Source organism: Hydractinia symbiolongicarpus, chromosome 11 (assembly GCF_029227915.1).
Source record: "Hydractinia symbiolongicarpus strain clone_291-10 chromosome 11, HSymV2.1, whole genome shotgun sequence".
In the NCBI taxonomy this organism is placed as follows: Eukaryota; Metazoa; Cnidaria; class Hydrozoa; order Anthoathecata; family Hydractiniidae; genus Hydractinia; species Hydractinia symbiolongicarpus.
In genome coordinates, this window is record NC_079885.1 from 24970623 (window position 1) to 24994752 (window position 24130).

General features: G+C 33.0%; 1 protein-coding gene across 1 annotated transcript in view; it reads right to left on the reverse strand.

Annotated features, from left to right (window-relative positions):
* LOC130614309 (uncharacterized) overlaps positions 1-24130 on the reverse strand; it is a 100645-nt gene that overhangs the window by 42388 nt on the left and 34127 nt on the right. The gene's annotated exons all lie outside the window — the stretch shown is intronic.

Consider the following 24130-nt stretch of genomic DNA (forward strand, 5'->3'; position numbering starts at 1 on the left):
TGCATGTAAGTTACAACGACAGACCATATCATTACTGTCTCCAAAAGCAAGTAGAAAAATATGCCAGAGGAAATTGCATTCAAATTTTTTCATTCTGCGGGAAAATCATTAGGATACTTAGAGGATGAAGCAGATGACTTCATCCAAAAGTTTAAAATAAAGTATATTTTTTGTCACATATAAGAATTACTATTTTAACAGAATGTTTTAAAATATGTCCCACAAGCAACCAAAACACCCTATTTAAAAAAGAGTAAATTAATAAATCAAAGAAAATCAAGAAAAAAAAGAGACAAAAATATAACAAAAAGAAATACGAATATCTATGAAATTGAAAAGGGAAAAAACCAACATAAACAGTTCATATTTAGATTTCTATGTTTTTCATCATTTTCCAATTAGTGTAACAGTAAGAGAAGCTACCATTTTTATTTTTTTAACAATACACACGATAGCAAAAAAGGTAAATGTTTGGAAACGAAAAGAAATAAGGATTTGATTTTCTCACCAATATTTACAGTTTTTATGCTACAATTGCGTTGCCTTATAAAGGAAAACTTCGCCGACGAAAATGTTCTCACCAGGAAAATTTTCGTCACATCTCTTCTAAAAATTTATCTCTCGAGAAAGGTATATGACCTACGTACAAGAACACAACTCATTCTATCTTGTTATCTATGATCTGAGTGACTAACATGAAAAATATAGAAGAAATCAAGACAGTGTTAATTTTTTTCTTTTGTAAAAAAGCAAGTAACAGAATCAATTTAAAATTAGTTTTCTTTTAAGATGTAGTGCCGATGCAATGAATGAATTTTCAAAAAATAGAAAATATTTTTGTTTACTTCGTCTTGATATATATATACACAGCTTAGCCACGTTTGAATGCTACAAAAATTTCAAATTTGTCTGTACAAAAACTGCCAGCAAATATCATAATCACAGAGAAAAGTCAAGAACTGTTTTAACATCGCTAATTTCAAATGTTGATTTGAAGCATCGTCATTAACACCAAGATCAATATTTCTCCATTTCCATTTCTCATTTTCAGCTGAATTCTGAAAACTGAAAATAAATATCAAATGTTTGAAATAAAGACTTTTTTTAAAATGTGAATGCTAATATAATTTATTACACGAGTTCATTTCCAACAATTAGGTTGCTAAGCATTCTCTTTAGCTGTACGAAAAAATTACATACATTAAAATAATACACTGGTCACTTAATAAACGTGTTTCTTTTATGCACGGGTTAAATGAAACATCTTTTCATACTTTATTGAGCTACTCAATATTGTGGTTATAATTTTGTTACAAGGTAACGTCAAATAAAGCATAAATTAAAGACCAGATAATTATTAAAGTGGGGATTTCTTTCCTTTCACATATCATATAAAAAACTCAATCTATGTTTATTTGGAAGACTATACTACATTAGCCTGTGGCAAAATCCACTGGAATTTGCACGTCGATACTCACAGCAACTATTTTGACTCGCAGACAGATAAACGTACGGCGAGCATTTTAATATAGGTTTTAATACTTTTTCAAGCTATACATTTTTTGCTGCCCTATGCTCTTCCGGCTGTGGTTGTGGAAGATTCTTGAATATCAAATGCATTCTAACATATAGTTGAAGTAAACGACATTGTAGGTGCGGCAGTATCAGTTCAAATTTGCTGTAGAATTAAAGAAGAAATTTACTGCGAGAATGGAAGAGGCCGTCGACTTTCGCAACATACAATTATTTTTTTTTGGAGACATATTGCAACATATTAATACTAGAATATACGAGTTTTCTTATGATTTCATGGTAAAGAGTTAATGTCTTCTTCCGTAATCGAACAATTTCCATTTCCATGTCATTTTATCTTTCCGATATCAGTTAGCCTACACGTCCATTTTAAAATTGCATTTATGATTGCTTAGTTTTCAATCGGCGCCAGCCTGCTAAGTGCTGAGCTCATGTCAAAGTAACACCCTTACACTGTATATTTTTCTTCCAGAGACCTATAAAAATTGAGGACTGGAATAAAAATTCCAAAAAAAAAATATATATATATATAATCTGTTTCCTCCTAGGTTGAAGTTCAAGATTTATACTTCAAATACCTTTTTATGTGTTTATTTTTCCACCATGACATTTTTTTTGCCTTTCCAAAATTTCAGTTACCTTTAATTTTCCACAAAAATACTTTTTTTAAATGTGCTAAGGTGTTGCCGTGGCAACTTCTTTTACAATTTTTCAATTTTTAGATTATTTTATTCTTAAAATGTATTTAATTTTTTTATAAACTTTAGCGGATTCTTTCGTTTGTCACATTAGCAATTATACAAATATTTCACAAATCTCAAATTAAGCCACTCTGCACCTATTTTAGCAAATTTGATGACATCATTCACAAAAATATTGACATTAGCATTTTTTTTCACCGATTTGTCACTCAAGTCTGAACAACACTTGTGATAAGTTTCTTTGGACAATATAGTATAGACGTTTAAAATTAATCAATGCATGACTATGGTATATTTACAAGTAATGAAATAAATGTTAATTCAGTCATAGATATTTCCAGACCATATTTTTGGTTTCCAAGTGATTAATAAGCTATGGTGGTTAATAACACATTTGCAAACACGTTTTAACGTTGACAAGATTTGCAATGCATGGCGTGCTTTGAAACATTTAATATCGATCAGATATAAAGACGTTTTTTCTCATTGACACTAAAGTCATTAAGAAATGAAACTAAGTGACTGCATTACAACCCACATCAGTTTATATTCAATACAATAATAATTTTGTTCTAGAGGTATAGGCTAGATATTTTACGATTTTTACTTTTTTCCTAAATGTTTTGCTCTTAAAAAAAAGATGGAGCTTTACACATTTTGTTGGAGCTGATCAATTTTTGTTTTTAATTTAATAATAATTAAACGTAATATAGTGTTTTAAAAATAAATATTTTTTCTAATCAAAACACACCTGTCCTTAACATATTAACCCTAAATATGGTGGGCTTCTTTGAAACCAAATAATCTAAGGAGCTTTTCCAAATAGCATAAAACTTGGCACCCTTATAGAATATCATATAAAGATAACAAAATGACAGCAAAAAATTGTGCACATGTCAGCACTTATCTTGTGACGTCATCAGAAACTTAAAATTTACCCCAAAAAACACTATCCGCTTAAAGTTTAATTACTTTAGTGCCAGAACTTTAGTTATAACATTCTGTTAACCTTTTTTTGGTAGCCAAATAAAACATAATTTTACGTATTTATATAATTGGCAAGAAAATAGTCAAATATTGCCCGAAAATCTGGCTTTTATTCCATTTTCTGGTAAAATCTGAAAAATGGGAAATTTGGTTGTGAGTTTCAAGTTCTAAGGATAATCCCAAGAAAGGTTATTAAATTTTCCCCAATATAAGCGCTTAAAGAATAGTTAATGTTTAAAACTAAAGATTTGGCACACAGGTGTCCAATATCACATTTAAGTAAGTATCAGTGGAGGAAGAATCAATCACCCCCAAACCCCGCACCTATATTTAGGGTTAAATTTGAACAAATTGAACAAATTTAATATCAAGATGAAAAATTCGAATGACATTCAGGTATTATTACCTGGTATAACGAGACATTGAACAAATATCGTGGGTTTTCCTAAAAAATTGACGATTTTCACGGTACCGGCATTAATTTGGATGATGGAAAAAAAGGCGGCGTTGATGAAAGTCCCTTTAATATGTTAAAATCATTTTTTTTGTTTAAATATCCCTCTCCTGGACCTCGTCAAAGTTTTGAAACATGTTAAAGAGCTTATTGTAGTAAAATGTCTGTTCATAAAATTGTTGGAATAAATGCTTAATTTTAAAGATCATACGAGGGATGATTTACGAATTCTCATACTAGACGAACTTATTTTGATCTTGTCATTGTTTACAACTGACTTAGGACTTCGATATTTAGTTTGATTCGAAACGCCAAATTGTGATAACACTAGTTGAAGTCGGCATGAACTATTTTTCAATTTCCTGGACCTTCGTAGGCCGTAGCGTTACGGACATCGCAATAGGACTAGCGCATTTTCAGCGTTCCTCACCCACCCTACACGACTATCTAAGTAGAACTTTCAAAGCCTTTTAGCTAAGGAGATTTGTTGGGCAATGCTGTTTTGCTATTACAGAAAATCATAAACAGGATTGTGGTTTGTCGTTTTCTACGTTTCCTGTCCAAAAATAAAACCTGTAATTTATAAGTTTCATAGCAAATGCAGTGGGTTAATAACATTCACACCACGTTTTTTAAATTAGTTATGCCAAAAAGTTAACCAAACGAAAAAACAGCTTGATGAACTTCCCTGTAGTTATCCAAATATTTCAACTGTCTTTCTGATGTGAAAAGTAGTTTTTTTTCTACAACTACACGTAAGAAAAACTTTGTCAGGCTTGAAAGGCTTCAGAAGTCGACAAGAGATAAAACAAAAATATATTCTCATTATCTTGTCCAGGGATTATAAATTTTATTTGCACCCTATTTCATTAAAAGACCGCTTTTTAAAAATAATGATGCACTTTATCTCGACGTATATCATCCGCTTCATTCATTACCAGGAAACTGTCTTAGTACGTTGACAGGACACACAAGTTAGCACCTAAGTACAGTCAATTAAAAAACAAAAAACAAAGTAATTAACAAATAACCCACATGAAGCATTTCTTTTTAACGATGTCTTAATAAAATGCCATAAGTATGTAAATTAAAGAATGTTACCTAACTAATAATGTTTTATTCTCTTAAGCGAAAGTGAAGGTGAGCCCCATCCCCACTTTTCCAGTTAATTATTTTTCTTTTTTAAAAAAGGATATGTTGTAAAATAAAAAAAGCTGTTTTATAGCGTGTTAAAAGCGAAAAATTTTCTTCGCAGCCCAACTATGGTGGACGACATTATTTTTTACTTGTGTAACTTATCTTAGCCTCCCATCATAGACTAATTCTCACGCTTGGTAACCCACAAAGTCTTTTGAATTTTACATCACAAAGCTAAGTACCACGAAGTTTGTTTACTGTCCATACTAAACGAACAGTAAGTGGCATTTATTTGGAACAATATTTTATTTACGTTTTCCGTTTTAAGTCTGGCACAAAGGAGAGGGAAAAGATGGAATCTACGCCTCGTGAAACTTGAAAAACTACAGCTCAGAGAAGGGTTATAGAGGTACATGCACTAGGTAGTAGAAAGCATAAATTCTGAATCACTTATGCTTTAGTGATGAAACTTGGCACAGTTGTAAAATGTCTCATTCCAGGTAAAAAAAGATTGATGACGCCATAGGGATCAGAAATGACATCATATATATGACTAATTGGACGTTTTTGTGTAAATTTAAATAATTCAACAGTTATCAGCCAAAAAAATTTCTTAGCGTAATGCGGGGCAAGACGGGACATGGGGTAAGACGGGACATTTTTATATTTAATTCGCTTTTCTGTCGTTCGGCAATTTACAATGTGTTAAAATAAAGAGCTGCCGTGGAACACGTCATTCTACTTCAAGAAAATATTCAAAGTCACACGTGTAAGTAACTGAAACTTTGTTTTTTTTATATAATTTTGTGAGGAGGGTGGAATGTACTCTAATATAGAAGCAAAATATATGTAAGGTTAAAGTATAAAAAATAAAAACAATATGAACCGTTTTGACTTTGGGAGAATGTGTCTATTGATCAAAACTTTGTATAATATGTTCAAAAATATTACTGAATTACTGCTTTTTGACGATAATCCAATTTGTTTTTCACTAAATGAAATTATCAAAAATCAAACATAAGACTTTGTCATAAAGGGTAATGAGAATATGTATATTGATCACAAAGCTAAATATGATAAATAGATAGAAAATGTACAAGTTCATAAAAAAAAATTTCATCATTTTCTTTGGAATTGTGGTATCCGTCATCTGCTTGCTTTGAGCATTTTTGTGTGTCACCATTTCAATTTGTAATTGTGTAGCTCTTTAGAGTCCATTTAATAACCTTGATTGGATAAAGAAAAAAAATCTAAACCTTTTTTATTGTTAACTTTATAAAGAAAAATTATGAAAAAAAAATATTCTAAAAAAAAATTTTTGTCGCACTTTTCAAACTTTCGCACGTACTGGCTGAAAATGACCGCCCCAAGGCGATCGATTTAAAGAGCATATATTAAATGGGAAAATTCAGACACGCTGGAACGTATCAAAAAAAAAAAAAATGTGTGGTGTGTATTACTCTAATGATAAAATCTATCTAAGGTTCGCAAATTTTGAAAAAAATTTCTCAACAAACAATTCTCTAATTTAATGCCATCGAAAATGAATACCAGTATTCAGGTCAGGATAGGAAAAGTATTTCTGAGTACCCCCTCAACCCCCTCAACATAATAAATTTTTCAAAAAACCCTGTTATAGTTGAGATATCAGCTAAATTTTAAGATATTTTGCTTCAGAATTGTTTTTAAGGTCAGAATATGATTTCTGTAACATTGTTTGGTCCAGCTTTTTCTTTTTGGGATAGGAGAAGATCCAGGAATCCCCTTCTCCGAATCTTGAGGAGCGCCTAAAGAATAGGCTTTAAATAGGGTTAACGGAAGAATTACAAAATGAACCAACCGACTCCAATCTGAGATAAACTTAATGAAACTCACGTGTGGTGTATATCTTTTTAATCGAAAATATTAAACAAATAGAGATTATTGAACAATTGTTGCCAATAGCTGATACAAAAACATGTAGCGTTTATGACTACCCAACCTCGTATCCAGGGTCTCCTCGACCAACAATTACCCTGGCACAGACTGGTGATGTTGCATAACTGACGTTTTTAAAATTCCTAAGCTAATAAGATGCATATTTGACGTTCGCCTCAAAAAAACAAATTAGAGATGTCGGGGGAAAAAGGTCACGAAGTGGAAAGAATGTTTTTTGTGAATAAAAGCAAAATTGTGATTGGTTAGTTACTGATTAATGATAGTGAACAATAGTTACTGATTTCACTCCATTTATTTGGTTTAGCTAAATTTATCAATATTAGCAAGAGGCCTTTAGTTTGGAAAAGGTGCCGATGGCTGTTGCCTGAGACAGTTTTTTTAACTAAAATATTTATAAAAGGTATATTCAATGCCTATTATTTTTCAGGTAGGTTATTTTTTTGAGAACATTTGTATGAGAAAAGTTGGGCACTATTTTCAATATTTCCTCCGATTATGACAAAAATTTCTCTCATTTATTAAATGGAATTTATATGGAGTATTTACCTGTATTCATACCAGTTTTAAAAAAGTAAAATTTTTTGCTCTTAATACGCATATCTAGTCCAGCTCTGGAAATTCCTGTGTTTTACTATAGCGAGCAGAGACAGGAAAACATTAATTATTAAAAATTTTGCAAGATTTTATTTTCTGAAAGGGACACCATTCACACATTTCATTAATTTGCTTATTTGAGATATTACAAGTCATAAAATATTGGATATCGGCACTTAAATTACAGTGCACTGAATAGTCACATTCTGTTATAATAGTTAAGGGGGAACTCAAGTTAAGGAAACTAATTTTGAAAAAAAGCTCATAGTAATAAAGTATTTTCAAAAACACAAACTAATACATTTTATTTAAAACGTCTATATCAAGTCGTGTTTTCAAGAAATCTATCGTGGTCGCGTAAAATTGAAGAGGCTGGGAGCGAATAAAACATATGACATCATAACGTTTAGAAATAACGTAAACCCTCCTAATGAGGCACAGCACTGATAGTTCTGACTCCAGCAAGGAGCCTAATGATTTTCTTGCGCACGGTAGCTTAGCAAGGTTGCGGCCATATAACTTCGAACCTTTGGCGTCGTCAATCTACAACCGTGGAAAAAGTTCCTGGGAACTTGGGCCTGTCCCCAAATTGACAACTTTGTAAAAATACTTAGTGTGAATGCTATAAATGCCAATCTATGAAAACTGAGCAAGAGAGTTTGTGCTGGTCTAGGACTTAATTCTTTCGTTTATCTTCTCAAAATTTTCCACGCAGATCTGTTATTCTTGTCACCAAACACTCTTATTCTCCTTTTTTGTTCTGTTTTGAAGTATTAATGACGAACGCTAATAAAATTCTTATTCAGTCCACTGCAATAGTGTGTTTGTTTACGAAAACCTTTATCGAAAGAAACTCACAAAATCATATTCGGCAGCATGTCTTAGAAGTAAATGTATTAGACGAGGGTCAATCTTTGAAACAAAATTCAATTCTTTCTTAGGAAATAGATGCGTGACGAAATCTACAGCACTTAAAATGATTTGTTTGACGAGTCTAGACTTGCACACAGACTCAGTGACTCTTATCAGTTTGGTTTTATAATTATACAAGTCTCTCAAAGTTGGAGTCACTTTCAAATTCAGGTTCTTTTTTCTTACTTTAGAAACTATCGTTTTGTACGAAACAGACAATTTATCTGGTGGGTGCACAGCAAACTTGGAAAAGGTGTCCATAGAGTAATTCCGTCTTGTTTCGTTTGAGCAAAAAAAAGCAAATATCCCATCAGAGGATTAAGTATATGTGGAATTCAAACAGAAATAATAATTTCATACATTTTCTATTACAGTTCGTTTAGCTAAAAAGAATGTCATTATGCCAAATCTTGTCCTCATGTTTTTGATGGCTTCGTCTCTGTCGGGTTTCTTAACTGGTGCTGTATTTTGCGGGTGAGCTCCAACGCCTAGCAAATTCAATCCACATTTTAATGGATCGTCTTTTTCCGTTTCGTACTAGTACGTGAAGATAATCGCAGTTCTTTTTTCCCTGTATTTTTTTAACAACCCAGTTTTGCGTGATCTTTCAGAATACTTGTTTATAGCGAAGGTCTCTATCTATCGTAGTTGCTTGAAAGTATGCTGCTCCGCAATTAATATCAAGCACACCTAATTGGGTCCCTGCTATCATTCCCAGAAGGGAAAAATGAATACGTTTCGGATATTACTTGTTCACAACAGCACGTAGGTAATAGAGACTATACCCCCGTGTTAATGAAATTGCTTTGAAACATCAAAACACCTTACTTCCAGCTGTTTTTTTTTATATAAAGTCGCACAAAATCGCTCACGTGAAACTCACGAAATATAATGTCTGGAAAATGTTTTTTAAGCAAATTGTACAAAGTTTGTTGGAACACGAGAATAAATTAACGATACAAGGGGGTAAATAATTACTTGCAAATCTTGCTTGAAACAATCCTTTTAAAAATCATTGGAGCATATATGAAAACTTTCATCCTTTTGAAGATTGCCATGACGTCGTATATGTTGAAGCCACTTCTTTCGTTGTAATTTTTTCTTCTTAGATGGAATTTTATGGAAACTCAGTTTAAGATTATCGTTTGATCGGTTTGAACACCCCATTAATCATCAAGAGTATTGCTATTTTATAATCGACCGCTAGTGAAATAAACTTTCTGACCGTTTTGACGTCATATATTTTAAAAGCCGCGGCTTAAAACTATGCCGTCTTGTTTTGAAGAGTGTTTTTCCAGTTTTGAGAGAACGTTTTTATGAATATCTGACATAAAAGAAGATTAAATTTTAGTTTTTTTCTTGTATAGTTAACTTTGTAGTTCCTAAAGAACTAGTTTTTACAATTTTCATTTTTTAACTTGAGTTAAGTTTGCAATATGTTGAATAAAAGAATTTCTGCAAATAACTTTGCACATTTTCGTGGGAAAGGCAAAGAAAAGAAAATGGCACAGGCGAATATATCTCTAAGTGCTACATTCAGCATACAACGCTGGGTCATCCAGGTAATAAGCGTGAGATATCTGCGAGATCCAAACTGCTTATGAAGCAAACATGTTTTATTTCTCGTTGGACACTATATCTACAGTTCTTAGTTAGGTAGACGTTGATTGTTTAGACTTCGAACAATACAAATATGAGGTGCTGAAATGGCTAAAAGCAACAAGCAATAAAATTATCAAAGTAAAAAAGGGTGTAAAGGCGTGTCTAAAAATGAAACAACGTTCACGGTCATAAAGGGGTGGTAGATACTTTTAGAAAATTATTCTTGTCCATAGTTTGTTAACAATAACAAAAGCTATTTTTGCTTTTTAAAAATTTTGTTTTAGAGGAAATATCATTATTATTGCCAGATATTTCGAATAATTGGAAGGGCTTTGGTACGTTAGGGTCAGAAAACTGCTTCGAATAACTGAAATTTCAAATAGGTGAAGTTTGAATAACCAAGACAGATTTAGTTGAAGTCAGATTGGAAAATCCTCCTGAAATAAAAATCGCCGTAGGGCTTTTATTTAAAGCGTTTTGGCCTGCTTTAAAAAACAAAACACTCCGATGTTGCCGTGTCTCAGAATTCGAATGGCTAAAAACTTCAAAATAGAAATTATGCGAGACGTAAAAATAATTAAAAGGCGCGGTCGCTCAATTGAAAGAAACTTTATTTTTTGGAGTGGCACAGACCATGTTTTTAACTGTAATTTGACAGTTAAAAAAAAGTATAAGTATTTTTTTTATTTTCCCTTAAACCTAAACATTCTCATAGTTTACGTCCTCTTCTTCGAACGTCGGTTAATCCCCTATTCTATGTATACAGCATTCGTGTTTAAATTTATTCGATGAAGAAATTTGTTTACACAAGACACGATTTCATGGCGTTTTGGTCTTAAATTTTTGGATATAATTGTGTAATTAAGCTACTTGAGCTCGAATAACTTTAAGTGTTACAAATTCATTTGCCAAGGGTTAAATTCCTTGTTATTACATGATCTTACGTGGTTTGCTAAGCCCAATAGTTAATATATTCAATTGTTACCAAATATAATTTTGGCTAGCTTTATATTTATTTTATACAGACATCCATGAAGAAAGGTGTTTTTAGGCGAATTGAACTCTAACTTGAGTGTGCATTTGCCAAGGTTATTTTTTTTCCTGCGAAGAAACTAAATAACACATGTAAAAAATATGCTGCATATTTGGTCCTAAAGCAATATCAAAACAAAGAGAATGGAAGTTATTTTTGCTACAAAACGTCTTACTTTTCATAGACTTTTTAGCGTTACAAACTTATTTATTTTCATTTTTTTTTGAAATAATAGCAACGCATGACTTTAGATTCTACGCAACCGAAAATCTCATATAATTCCAAATTGAAATATATGATGAAATTTTATCTGAAAAAGGCCAAACAATTTTAAGTTGAACAACCTATTGACAGCATATAAGTTGTTGAATAAATAAAACAAGTCTATAGTAACAAATTTTAACGGATGCAGAATATAGCGGCTAAGTTGAAGTTACAATTAAAATTTATATAAAAAAGAGTTTAAACAAAAAATTGCAAGTACTGTCATACAGCTTCAAAATAACTTGTTGAATCGTGTGCCTAAACGTGTGTGTTCTTTTCGTACAAGAACCGCTTGATTTACTTATGGTCTTGCTAAGATATTGCACAGCTTGCAATAATCCTCTTATGAGACTTTATTTAACTTCAGGAAAAACTCACAGTTATTTATATATATAAAACTTCACTCCTTCAGTCATAGTAACTATTGGTAAATACAACAAACTTTTACATTCTGTTATTGACACAAATGCACAAACACGTACCGCCGATACACGAAAATAAACTGACAGAAATGCACGTAGAATATATCAGAATAAGGAAAAAAGTCTCATGATTAAAGCCAGATTTCTATTCTCCACCCACCAAAGAAGCTTTTATAGATTGTTGATTGAATTTTTTAGTCACCGAAATAATAAAAAATAATAGAATATAAGCACCTTTTTAATATAATATGTGTTTTTATGCAAAATAATTGTTTAACTTTGCTTTGAGTTGATCTCGATGTTGTGGAGAATGTGGACATTTACAAAGGCAAAAGCAAGTAGTTACGCACTGAATCAAAGCAGCGTCCAACACTACCCCACCAAGAAGAATATTCTGCAAGCAAGCCATTGTTTTAGGTTGATTCTGTAAAGACTTCTGCCATTTTTCAGAATTTCGAAGCTCAGAGAATCGGTTCTCTTTTTTAAACAAAACAGCCGCACAATTGTGGCACCATGAGTCAAAACCATACTTTTCCATGGTAGCAATAGCTTCAAATATATTATCAATAGTAATGAAAGTACTTCCTTTATCCTTACAAACTTTAAATAATTTTTCAACTTGGTAAAAGCTGCTCATATGCAACAAATCAAGCGTTGACTTCCAATCAAGTTCGATATCTGTACCGTAACCCTGAACACAACGGACGAAATTCTCTATCGTCTCCTTTCGAAAGCCATCAACAACAATTCTTCGCAAAAATTTTGAGGTGGCAGTTTTAGCAGAAAGCACACTACTTGTAACAACACTTTCTGAAGATTCCTGAGAAACACTCGCCTTTTCTTCCAACTCAGCTTTTATAACAGGTGAAAAATATCTCGCTGCTTCTTCACTGACAGTAATTTCAAAGGAATTCGCAGAATCGTGTAAAATAACTTTCATATCTCTTTGTAAAAAATACGACAGAAGATCTTGCTGAAAGTTTTCCATTTTTTACCAACTCGTCTACGTGTTACAAAAGCTCTTGCTCTTGCTTTTAACAATATTTAAACCTAAGAAAGTCTCTTTTGTAGATCTTTTTTTACGTATGCACAAGAAACAATTATTAAGTCTTTTTACACAAAGGTGGAGAGCATGTGGTTTACATTATTCCTAGAATTCGTTTGTTTTTATTATTGCTAAATTAAATAACACATTCTCTGTTGCTATCACCACTATCGGGTTCTGTTTATTACTTCTGTGGTTTCATAGACACTAAAGTTAAAATGACTAATAAAAAAATTGTTAAAAATTGACAAATATTGTTAGTCGCTTAGCAAAATTTTGGTCAATTTTTGATTGTTTTACCGATAAAGTATAGCTAGAGTTTGCTTTACACATAAGCCTAAATTCGATTGTTTTAATTGTTGCTTAAAACTGGATACGCAATTTTTTTCGTTTGAGCCTCATGATCCTTACAAAACTACAATTTGAGGAACTGTAAATGACGTCACTAAGAACGTTGAAATTTTCATTACTCACCTAATTATTGATTGTTACTCCATTTGGTCACGTCTTGGCAAGTCATACATTATTCAGGCATGTAGTGATTCTTCGTAGTTCATTTAAACAATGTAAGAGATAGGATGCGATGTTCCATCTTTATTATTAATAATGTTCTTTATTTGCTTTTTATATTTTTTCTCTTTGCTAATAAAAAAGAAGGCTTTGCTTATTTTAAGTAATTATTGCGGCCAATTGATTCATGGAACAAAGTAGCGGAACACAGTAACAACGGAAGATTTTTGTTATATTCATGGGGGTTCAAACGTGTGTCGCAACGGGTAAATGCCAAGAAAATGTTGTTTCTAACACTGTCTTCACGGCATCAACCTAATTCTTGAAAGACAAGTTTTTCTAATATGTACGGGAGTGGGACTCAAGGGCAAAAGTATATTGATTTCAATTTCAAAATCTGAAAATGATAAGGTAAAACGACACATTTTTTAAAACTGCCAAGGGTTCCGTTGGCTATAATATTGACCAGTGTTAAAAGTTGCCATGAGTAATGCAGGTGAAAAAAGACGAAGTATTGCACAATTTTATATTTTTTAAAGGATTCTGTAATTTGGACCTTTGCGTATTTTTTTTTAACTATCTTCTCATAAATGTGAACAGTCAAAATTGAGCATATAGCTAGCTATGTATGCAAGGAATTGTATGTTGTCACACCGAACAAAAAGCCTTTCTTTTATAACTATATTTATGCATATTTCAGATTTTATTTACCTAATAGTAACTGCAGATCAAGTGTTTTTTATGAAACTAACTTTTTGGGGAAACTATAGTAAAAAGTGATATTTACTACGAGGTTATTGCAAAGATAAGGTGTTGCTTTTTATTGTTATTGTAGCTGGAAGTACTGAAGTATTACGCCGGGTTAAAGACTTGGTGCATGGTAAACTGTGTCACAGGTAGGCACTTACTATGTAATGCGTGACAAATCCAAGATGTTTTTTTTATTATTTAATGGTAAAATCTTAGGGAACCAAGCAGCAAAGATATTTTACCAATGAGAATAATCAGTCATTCAATCAAGCAAATTATAGACTTCCTTGAGCCTAGAGAACAGTTTAGTTCCAGAAAGTTCCATGCAGGCTGTTAGTCAGAGAAGCTGTCACGGACACCTGTCATAATTTATCACTTTTTGATAAAAAAAGACGAAATGTTGGGCATTATCAGCAGCGTAAGTTTTGCTATAATTTGTTTATTAGATTTTAAATAGCCGGATGTGGTACATCTGTTCTTTTTAAATAAGACTCATTGCAACAAGTCGAAAAATAAATAAGCGAAATATATATATCACCTTGACAAGGAACTCAGTATTTTAGAAAAATAACAACTAATGAGATGACTGGCGTTATTGTGATCTTTATTTGTAAGAAGAGAAACCAAACAAGGCGAAAAAGATTCAATAGGCAAGCTGAACAGGACAAAGCCTGGCTGAGAAATTCAAGAGGCATAAATAGAGAAACTAAGAAGGTCAAGCAAAGCAAGTGGAATCAACAGCTAAGTACTAAAAAATGGAGCATGGTCAACAAAACGCAGAAAAATGTAAAAAAGCGACGTTTAAAAAAAAATTGAAGTCGACTGATTTCACATTAAAAATAAGCGAAATTAAAAAGTGCATTAAAGTTTTGCATTTGTGTCATAAACTTAAATTGTCTCATCATGCCTATTATACCAGAATTTCAGAGGAGCATTTTCCTGTTAGAACGCATAGTTTTGACATACTGTCGTGTAACGTGCCATTTAAAATTCAAAAATTGAAAAAAATTAGGAAAGATTATTATATCGAAAAAGAATTTTGTTTAAACAAAATGCATCATGGCCAGGGGTCAATGCCTAAAAATAAAAGGGTAAACGTTCCAATAAAATACGATAAAATTAGCTTTGTTTTGTCGAGAGGAATGGCGATTAATAGTGTAACGCATGTTGCGTTGATGAATAAAATGGATTTAAAATCTAACGGTTACTTAGAATCCATAAGGTCTGATGTTATTCGCGATGTCCTTCTTCTATCTGAAACTGGTTAACCCGATTTACGCAAATTTTGAAATTCACCTCGGAAATGTACCACTTTCTTTGATAATTTTGACATCAGAACATGAATCTAAACATACCAAAAATGCGGTTAACATTGAGTTCTTATGCGAAAATACTCGAGAGTCAATAAGTAACATCAACAATTAAAACACTGAAAATATGGATCCCGTTAAATGAACTTTTCCTTGCTAAGAACCGTCTTTGTCCCAGCTATTCCACTGAGCAATTTGACAACGAAGTGTTGTTATTGCTCCAGTTGATAATAAAAATCCGATACTGATGATTTCTGATTATAATTGTGAAGAACTGTCCCACCCTAATATATTTCCAACAATTTAATTTGGATATCTCCCGAGAAGGAAAGTACCTCTTTTATTTAAAGATGATTGCATTATAGACAAATATTTGCCTCTGATAGACTAAAAATATTTTTGCTCACGAGGTAACTCAGCATCTTAATTTCAACAGTCGCATAATCACTGCTATGCAAAAAATTAAAACTGACGGTCTAACTGCAGGAATGATGTCTTCAAAAACTCACTTTTTGAATACACTAAAAGAATTTTCTTTCATGTTTTTTCCATGAAAAACAGGTAGGACTCCTAACCTTTTTTATGACTCTGTTTGTGCAGATTTAAGAATGAGATCGTAAAAATAACTAAATTACTATAAAAAAACAGATTTTCTTACTAGTAATCCAGCTCCTTTGGCAAGACATTCTTAATATAGATTTGAGATTTTTCTACCCTTTATTGACAACATTTCTAAGGAAGGAATAAAAATCCATTTAAAGAAAAAAAAGACTATGCTTGACAAAGTAAAAACTTAGATAGATTCAAATCTGAATCCGAGATTCAATGATATTCTGCATCCAAATGTACCTAATCATAACCAACCAGGCTCATCTGAAGAAATACTTTAAAGTCCAACATCACTAAAGAAGAATATGAAAACTCATTAAGCATCTCATCTAATTTCAAATTCACTTTCAGAGATTCTCAGATTTGTGACGGTATGGACAGCCAACAAAGACATTCAACCCATTTTTCATTATTATAAAGCAGTGTCTTACAGGTGTACTTATTTGTCTAAAGCTGAAGCCGAATCTTCAGAAGGGATGAAAAAATCTGCGCCACAAGCATTAGGATATGGTAATTCGTTATTTGCACAAATAAAAGCAATTGCAAATCCTTATCGAAATCATCGCGAAATGTCAGTGCAAGAAGCAGCTACAATTACTATAGGGGCAGAAACTTTCACGGGCATTAACCTTCCCGTGTTAAAAGCTAATTGACAAAAACTTTCGCATTTGGCGATTTTTGGAACAAATTTCGCGGAAAAACTTTTGCGAATTCAAAATAAGGTTAGTATTCGCGTGAAAAAACTTTCGCCAATGGGCAAAATCCAAGAAAAAAATCTATTCGTTAAATCACATTTAATGTCTACCGTAATCAAAAATGTATAAAATATACAAGTTTAGGCTAAGTAAATTTAATTATCTCCCTCTTCCCATTCTGAGTCAGTATCGTTGTCACTTTCTTTAATCTTGCTTCCACATAACGCTTCAAATTTCTCAACTATGGCATCACAAATTGCTAAGAGATGGCTATTATTAGATTGCTCAACATTATTTCTCAGCATCGGATCTATATCTTGGAAAGGATCAATTGATCCTTTCCTTGAATCGAGTTCTAAGGCATCAAAAATACCAGCACTTTTCCATCTACTATCGATAATTTCTCTCCCTCTCAGCGTGCCTTGTGGTTGTAGGATTCCAATGAACAGGTTTAAGTTTGACGTCATCAATCTCAATACCTACAATTTTTTTACATTTTTTGCAGAAACGTGACAAAACTTTATTTTTTCTTGCATCGAACAGTCAGGGTGAACTATTAGCCTGTCACAGAATATATACACCTTTTTGTATGTTTACAATTTCCAGCAGTAAGCCCTTTTGGCTCTAACAATAGCGTGGCAGGCAGAAACGTCTTTTTTCGGGCCATTTCTTTCTACGGAAACATTTTTGAGTCTCTAAAATATTATCGAGTGTAGATGGATAACTTCTGATTGACATATATTTATATATATAAAGACTTGCATTGTGAACAAGCAAACAACACAAAATTATTGGCCAGGTTTTTTGGTGTTAAAATAAGTCGCTTAGTAGCAGTAAAATTGTTTCATCGTCGTTCCTGCAATAAACAATATACCTGTTCAAACCGCAAATATGAATTATTTTCCCGTCGCAATGAGACACAATTAGGAAGGTTAACGAACTTGTCAAGAAACGCATTGTTGGGGAATTTAAAGCGTTGACAGTAGATAAAGACGTCAGTTGTGTATGGATAATTGTACGAGAGACGACCAAGTTGCAAACAAGAGAACCATACTACAAATGATAGTTGGGGAAGTTGTTAATTGTTGGTAAACTTTCTTTCGGCAAACTTAATTAAAGGTAACACCACTTTGCTACCTTTCTTGCAATTTCTGTGACTGCTTGTCTCTTTAGTAGAATTTTAAAGAACGCTATCGAGAGGAAGAAACTGATTATTAATTTCGCCTATGTCAGTACAAGCGGAAAACATGGCAATTTAAACATATAAAATTTCCGCTATGTACGAAAAGAAAACTGGATCAAAGGATCTACCATGACTCAGTAAATTTAGTCACTGTATTTGCTGCGATAAGGTTTCCTTTTTAAAAACCTTCTTAGCCAACGAAGCTACAAAAAGTCAAGATGTCAAAATTCATTTTTTATCATCTGCTTTACCATCCAATTTTGTGACATTTGTCTGGTCAATAATGACATCAACTCAGGATTCCTTACAGTGGTCGTCATGCATTGTACAGACGGGATAGTGATTCATAAAGTGATTAAAACCGAGGCAAATATCGAGATCGAAATGTCACTGCATGCAATTCAAGTTAAGCGAAGACGCGTATGATGTACTAAAACAACGTCTTGCCAAATTACACTTCCATGAAAAGATCAGAACCAGTAAATTTGTCATCTTATACAAACTTGTCAGATAGTAAGGTAGTAAGATAGTAAGATCAAGCTTCATCGACTTCTTTTGGGTGGTTCTGGATCGGTTGACCGTAACGTTGCAATTCTTGATTGGCTTCTATTACATAATACAAAGTACAGGCAATAAAAGGTAAGCTGCAGTCTTTCATGAGACAATTCTTTGTTCAATCCACTCTGAGTAATGATTTTGTTTAAATTCTCCCTTCTATTCGCTCTCTTAGGACTCACTAAATTATCTACTTAACATTGATGTACGCACGATGTTCACAACGCTGTTTTGTTAAAGCCTTTTTTTTTAGAGTCGCAGATCGTCTGCGGCTCCGTTCTGACAGGCACTGCACTGGCAATCCTGTTGTGTAAGTGTTGCTTGTTAATTAGCTTGTGGAATCTAAATTTGACGGACTATAATCTCTTCTTGGATTTATTTTGTTAAATAATTTCACGAATTCTGGTAATAGAACGTCTGATAGCAGGGTCACTTTCTTGCTGTACGTATTTATTAGTACAGGCAAAATACAGTTTGTCCCTTTAACAGTAGAAGTCGGTAATAGCACTGAAATTCTTTTTTCCGTTCAAAAATTGTTTAAAAGAATTATGTCCGCTTCATAGTGCCAAGCATTGCAAATTTTATTGTTTCGCGTTAATGATTTGGCCATTTTTAACATATTTTGTGCGTGCAGTAGTACAACTTGGAGTTTATGAAAAAGCAGACAAGGTATGGATATTATTACAGGGATTTTTTGCTGTATTTCTGAGCATGACAAACAGGAATCTCTCGCAAAACGAAAATAAGGAAAGAGAAATTTTTAAAGCACGAGGTAATAAAAATCAAACATTTCTACAAATGAACCAGCTGGGCTGATTACGATAAACATAAAGCGTTGACAAGCATTACTTTCTAAAAAACCTTCTTACATATTCATAAAATAAACAGTGTATGTTGAAAACATTTAACTTTGGTTAGTCGCTTGAATAGGTTACTATTAATTTTTACTTTCGTTTTCTTTTCATGCGTCTCGCCACATTAAGTATCATTTTGCGTAGAGACAAACGGAAAAGTAAAGAGATAAGATAAGATAAGATAAAATAAAAGTAGGTAGCCTGTGGATAAATCCACGGTTCTCTTGTCCTTTAAATATTGTATTTCGTTTGTCTGTAGTACAGCTTGCAAATCGCACAGACACAGCTTTGGCTACTGTGGTTACACAGAGAAGGACAAAATGCGGGTATTATTCATATAAAAAATATTAGTTAACCTGTAAAAACATCCACAGAGGCTTATCTGTTTTTATAATTCCACGGAAATGTGTAGAAAGAAAGCTATAAAAATATGTCGAGTATTATCACGGAATACGAATATTGTTATAAAGACTAGTCCTAACATATTTAGCCGATATACATATTTCCCGCATCGCGTTTCCGTGCATTATACTGCTATTGCAATTAGTTGTAGAGCTTTCACCTCACTTCACTCCTGTGTGTATTCCGGAATAACACCAGCGTAACCATTAAGTGGACACAATAGGTTAAGATGGATTTTATTAACATAGAGATATTTTGTTTATAAATCAAGTTCGCGTACGACTAACATTACGTTATTTGTATTTTTTCTAGCTTGATTAACTAATTATCTATATAAATAAAGTGAGTGTGACCACAAAGACCCACTTTAATTAAACAACTACGGCCTATTAATCACAAATAAGAAATGGTAATTCAACGCCAGTTTGCTTCCTGCACCAAATAATCATATTTTGATTTGCAGTATGGCTAAATAAAAAACATGATGGGAAGGATAAAATGTGTAACTTAGTTGTAAAGCCCTCACTTTACTTCACTCCTTGTGTTAAACGCTACTGTATGTAATAAGTGCTTAGGAGTTGAAAAATATTAACACTTGTCGGTTTAGTCATGATCAGCGAGTTTATTTTAGGCTACGTTTCGGCAGGTGCAGCTGTCATCGACTGTCTGTTAAGCTGGTCTCGAACTATTTTGCTTTTCTTTCAAGTATTCTCTTAGTTAGTCTCAGAACAACAACGTATGTAGGAGATCAAAATCTGATGGTGGGCCATAGTTAGAAGATTTATCTTAATATTGACAAAAAATGATCATAGACTGAGAGTCTTCTTGGACGGGAAAAAAGGTGAAAAAAACCATAAATAGTTTAGACAAAAGCAATTCTATCAATAGCATTTCCTATTAACTTCCACAGTTAATGGTTATCCGCACTTTGGAAAGCGATTATTAAAAAAATGCAAAATGATTTAAGACTAACATAGCAGAAAGCGAAATTTAAAAAAAAAACCGCGAGATTTTAATTAGATAGTTTTCATCCACGTTAGTTATTTCAATTGTTATGAACTGTTTGGTTGATTTCGATCAACTAGTTAATAGCAACAAATTATTCCTATCATTGCCCTTTGATGACAGCTATAGCTGTCGAAACGTAGACTAGAATGAAGTCTTTTCTTCATAATATGATAAGTAGTTTGTAATTTAAGGAAAAGACCACCACGTAAAGTCAACGCATGTAAAAATTGGACATTCATAGTCAAAGAAAATTTGTCAATGATCCCATTCTTTGATAGAAAAAATGACCGCGAATAACTTTTATTTTATTATCCTATTAATATCAATTTTTCTATTACCATGCTTAAACCTAAAACTATAGCGTTCTATTTTTTTTAAATGGTGTGTTAGCAAGGAGATTATTGTTTTTTCGTCGTGCCTCTTCAAGGGAATTAAAACAGTGCACAAAATAAATAAAGTAAAAAAGGGTACCATAAATACTGTTATAAACCAAAATGGCGTGAACATAACTTCCGAAGGAAATTTCATTCAAGACGAAAATGTGGCAGTCTAAATAGTGCCTTACAATTTCGCCTTAAATAGTTCACAGTGTCCCTAACATTTTTCTTTAAACGGTGCAACGTGATTTGGTTGTTCTGAGCACCTGCAACAAGACCCGTAACGACTCATGCAGGCCATCATTGGACCATCCAACATTACTTCATCAAGAAGAATGTTTTGCAAACAAGCCATTGTTTTTGGTTGATCCTTCAAACCTTATTGCCATTTTTCAGAATTTCGAAACTCAATAAACCTATTACGGTTATCTTTTTTTCAATAAAACAACAACACAGCTTTGACACCATGAATCGAAAGCGTACGTTTCCATGCTAGCAATAGCTTCGAATATATTATCGATTGTAATAAAAGTCTTACCAATGTCTTCACACGTTTTAAACAATTTTTTGACTTGATAAAAATTGCTCATTCGCAACAAATCCAACGTTGATTTCCAATCAAGTTCGATATCTGTACCGTAACCCTGAATACAGCGGACGAAATTCTCTATCCTCTCCTTTCGAAAAACATCGACAACAATTCTTCGCAGAAACTTCGAGGTGGAGATTTTAGCAAAAAACACACTACTAGCAGGTGCGGATCCAGGGTTAGTCAGATAAGTCGCGTGACTAAGTGTAAATTAGACGAAAAATGTTAGCCAAGCGAAGATGTCGACGATCCAGGTGTTGCAAACGGAGGGCGTTAAAAAATCAGATTGTATTTATTTACGGCGAAAAGCCATGGTTCACAGCCCTCTCCAATTCGCCTATAGCGATGTTGACGTCAAAGTTGTGACGTGGCTACCATATAGACTGAGAGGGTTGTAAATTATAGCTTACAAATTTTGACTGATTCATTTTGACTAATCAGTCACTCAGTCAGTCAAAAATCAAATAGCTATGGCCCGCAACCCTCCCTATCTCACCTAAGGGGCCTGTGACGTCAAAATCGTGACGAAATTTTCACACTCTATGCGAAGTCCAACAATATGTGACCCGCAGCCGGCGAAAGAAATTTAGGTTCCGTACTGCGTGGTTACTGATAACCTGTTAGGCTATAGTTTTAACTCCCATCCGTCAGGATTAGTCAAAGACTCCCGCCTTTTGGCTTGGATTCTTTCCGTACTATCATGGCTACAGCAGATATTGGATATGTTGGCGCGGGTGCTTACTGATTTAAAGTGTGATAATTTTGAATCTGACCGTAAATGCAAAAAGAACTTTTAGAAAGTGTTTATTCTCGAGCATTTTTGTTGTCTGGGGATATTTATCCCTTGGTTGGTAAAAGTCTTCATCGGAATTCAGGTCCAGATATATAACTTCCATCTGAGAGGCGAGGTGTGTGAAGATAAAGAAATTATTGCTTTAAGGTGAGAAGTATGTTTTTTACTCTCCAATACACCTTGCATTTATTTAAAGGTTTTCAGTATATCCGCTACGAAAAGCTAGTCGGGGAGAGCTTTATACAACAGACTATTAAAAACAAATACAAAAAGATTTAATTAGCTATAGCTAGGGCTAATACACCTTTACGATAATTCGGAAAAAATAACACTCCATCGCAGCTTATTTTGCGATCAGAGGAGGTAAACATCACACTTTTATAAGAGTTTATTAAGGAGAAAACACGTTTTTTCGTGATAACTTTTCTTGCCGCGTTTTGTTTTTAATGAAAAGTACACATAAGTTGTATCTTATTATTATTAACGTTTCCTGAAAATTTGAAAGAAATTGATACGACGGAAGTTAAAAAACTGGAGAAAACACGCTTTCGTCTCTAACAAACTCTCATAAAAACACGATTTTTGCCTCCTTTTTTCCGATATTGTAAAATGATGGAGAGCCGTAGGAACGCATGTACAATTGAATTATCGTAAAGGTGTATTGTTTTTGTAATATGAGCTTTGAACAGAATTTTCAGCATTGCGAAGGAATTCTTTCTCAATTAATATTTGTGTTGTTATTAGAAGCAAGAACTTGACATCTGGATAAATAAGGTTGGTGATGAAAATAAGCAACTCTTCGAATGGCTATTAGGAAACAAAGTTTGTTGAGTAAAAGGTCATGGTAAGATATATTATTTTTAGATCCAATCCATCAGGAGACTGTCTATACAGCTCAGCATCGTTGGTATTGGTATAGGTGATAATTCTCTTGTTGATGTTCTGAGAATCTTGACATCCATAGAACTTTTCTTGCATCCTTCCTTTTATTCCAATCATCCTTGTTTTTAATTTGCTTTTAAAAACCAAAAGGCAAATATTTTTATATCTGAGAAAAGTTTATTCAGATTTTCTCTTTCCCACATTGTTTGTGATATGACTCGTTCTCCTGAGGAGGCAGTTAAAGCAGAAGCAATCAACAACTGTACCCCCAAGACATGGTTTCCTTTTCTATCAATACTTGCCTTGTTAACAGTAACAAAGAGAAAAATTAACACATTTTACCCACAAATCGGCTTGTTACAGTTTGTTACAACTTTCTTTACACAGTGTATATTGCCACACCCATCTATTTTACCTGATGAAGATCAGTTAAAAATTTTATTTTGTTATGAAGATATTGTTAAGTCTGGTGTAGACTTCAAGCCAAATCATTACGTTCCCCTTTTTCCAGGTTGCAACTTTCTTAACTGAAAGTTGCATTTTCCTATTTCAGCATGCAAAAAGCAGTAACAAGCCCTTCTTAGTTCTTCTTTTAAAGTTCAAACGAAACTTGAGTTTAGCCCTATGAATAAACAAATACATGGGTTGAGGTGTGTTTGTATCATATCACATGTATGTATATTTCATCTTCATTATCCTGATCTTTCCATATTCTTATTGTTATTGTTATTATTGTGTTTTATTTTGCTGTCCATGGCTGGTGTGATCATTTGATTCACCTAGTCATGCTGATGAAGCCTGATATTGGCAGAAACAGCAAGAGTTTATAAATAATGAAATATATTCACAATTGTCTCACTTTATTGTAGTTAATCCCTGTTAATTTTAGTGGTTTTTATCTATCTAAAATAAGACGTGTAAGACGGAGATTTGATTCTTATAAAAGATGTTCTTAGGAGATTTTGTTATAGCTTAGCGTTTCTTTTGGTCA